General features: G+C 38.6%; 1 non-coding gene across 1 annotated transcript; it reads left to right on the forward strand.

Moving 5' to 3' along the window:
- Positions 1 to 1679: 1679 nt before the first annotated feature.
- On the forward strand, positions 1680 to 1798 carry LOC111745496. The gene has a single exon (XR_002782677.1). It is a non-coding gene; the product is annotated as a 5S ribosomal RNA (ribosomal RNA).
- Positions 1799 to 2587: the final 789 nt, after the last annotated feature.

A 2587-nucleotide genomic window follows, 5' to 3' on the forward strand; every position in this document is an offset into this window, starting at 1 on the left:
TTTTGTTCTACATGCAACCAACCATCTTGAAGTTTTTCCAAATCCATTAATTTCTGGGCTCCACACAACCTGACATTTTTGCTTGTGTAAATAGTTTTATTTTTTTTTTTAAGTTTTTTAAAACTTTTTTAAATAAAAATTTTAAACAGCACAAAAGGGAAAATTAAGTCATCTCTTCCCCAGTCCTAACTTGAGAAGTAATTACTGCATACAGTTTCCTGTATTTTCTTTCACACGTTTTCTTTTTTAAATTTCAGCTCTGAGGTGTAACTGACATATCATAAACTGCCTATATTTAAAGTTTACAAGTAGGTGAGTTTTGACACATGCATACACCTGTGTCAACCACCACCATAATCAAGATAACGCGCTATCCATCTCTCTCCAAAGTTGCCTCATACTCCCTTGTAACCCACCCCTCTCTCCCTGACCAACCTTTACAATCCATTCCCAACATCCACCAACCCTGCCCACAAGCAACCGCTCATCTGCCTCTGTCACTATAGATTAGTTTACATATTTTAGAGTTTTATGTTATGTACGTAGCACGACGCGTACTCTTTTTTAGTCTGGCTCCTTCTACACAGTATAATTATTTTGAAATCCATCATGTTATTGTACATATCAATATTTCATTCCATTTTATTGCTGAGTAAGAAATATCCCATGGTATGGATGTACCTCCATGTATACCCATTCATTACCCATTTCCATTTTTTGTCTACTACAAATAGAACCACTCTGAATATTTGTGTACAAGTCTTTGTAGACACATAAGCCAGTCTTATTTGAATAACTGTTAAAACAACAACAGCAACAGTTGTCAGTGACTGAGGACAGGAGGTGGACAGAGTGATTGTGGTAATGTGAGCTATTTCTTTTTGGCGTGTGTAGCTAACATTTGTATAAAATCTTAAACATTAAATTATCCAAACATTTACATACAGAAATCATTGAGTTAACTGTAAAATTTAGATTTCGCCAGTCCAAGTTTCCACCTAGTATAGACCCAACTCACATGTCATCACTTCTGGGAGGAACCCAGAGTCACAAGGCATCTTGAAAACACTTTGCAAGAAACTCTGAAACACTGGCAAGAAACCCCGAGAGCAGAAACCTTGTTCACTGCCATGTTCCAACACCTAGAGCCTGTACACACACACACACACACACACACACACACACACACACACACACACACACATTTTCTAAGCAGCTCATTTCACTATTAGACAGTTCTACGGAGTATAAAGTCCTTCCTTATGTGTAGCTGATATTGACCAAACTTTTTGTCCTGATTATGTCCTCTGGAGTTACACGTTCCATATGAAACTAAAAATATTTAAAAATACAAAGCCAGACTCTTTAACCATTGTGTTAATAAGGCACAGTTTAATTTAGGACTGAGAGGGAACAGAGTTTGCCATCCCAAAATATGCTTTTCTGGGATATCGATTACTTTAAGCTGGTAATTTTTAAGGAACGAAAGACTTTGGAAAAACCTTTGACCTTCCCCCTAAATGCCTAAAAGAATTTAAATAGAGGACATGCTCCAGGAAAGGAACTATCATCACAGATAACTATAATTTAATATGAACTAGATGTGATAGACAGGGAGGAAACTAGCAAGGCCCATTTAATCAAAGTCCTGTCTGTGTCCCATTATTAAAGATGGCCTAGTCTACGGCCATGCCACCCTGAACAAGCCCGATCTCGTCTGGTCTCGGAAGCTAAACAGGGTCGGGCCTGGTTAGTACTTGGATGGGAAACCACCTAGGAAGACCAGGTACCGTAGGCATAAAAAATAAAAAATAAGAGATCGCAAGCTGACAAGGTCCTTGCAATCTGTGGGGTCTACCAAGGGTTGCAAGAAAGGAAGGAAGGAAGGAAGGAAGGAAGAAAGGAAGAAAGATGATGATGATGAGAGAGAGAAGAAGAAGAAGAAGATGAGCCAGTAACATCACTACAACATTTATTCACTTACCAAACATTTGGTTTTCCATCTCCATATGAATTGCTTTCCTGCCCTCTGAAGTCCCAGTCCACAACCCCACTTATTCTTGGCCCAAGATGGCACATAAGCTTCAATAACTGCCAGGTCTGTCCTTGGGTCCCCTATTCTCATGGAACCCCCAAATGTACAAATGTAATAAATTTGGTCATTTTCTCCTATTAATCTGTCTCATGTTATTTGATTATTGTCCAGCCAGAAGAATTTAGAAGGGTGGAAGTAAAATTTTTCCTTCTCCATAGGACCATACTGATCAGATCATGCTTCTCAAAGGCAGTGTAATGCTGGCTAAGCATATGGGTGGGAAAGTCTGCCAGATCTGTGTTCAAATCTTAATTATAGCTGTATGATTTAGGGCAAATGCTTAAATCTTATTATGTCTCAATTTCTTCATTTGTGAAATGAGCGTAGCTATTACTATCATACAAGACTGTGGCAAGAAATAAATGAGAAAATGTACATACTAAAGCCTCTTGGACTGTGTTAGCATGCTTGACTGTCCTTTCATTTTTTTAAGGATTTCCCTAAGGAGTGGCATACCAAACCATATTCAGAGCTCCAGATATGGCCACCCTG

Source organism: Pteropus vampyrus, unplaced genomic scaffold (genome assembly GCF_000151845.1).
Source record: "Pteropus vampyrus isolate Shadow unplaced genomic scaffold, Pvam_2.0 Scaffold6, whole genome shotgun sequence".
Taxonomy (NCBI): domain Eukaryota; kingdom Metazoa; phylum Chordata; class Mammalia; order Chiroptera; family Pteropodidae; genus Pteropus; species Pteropus vampyrus.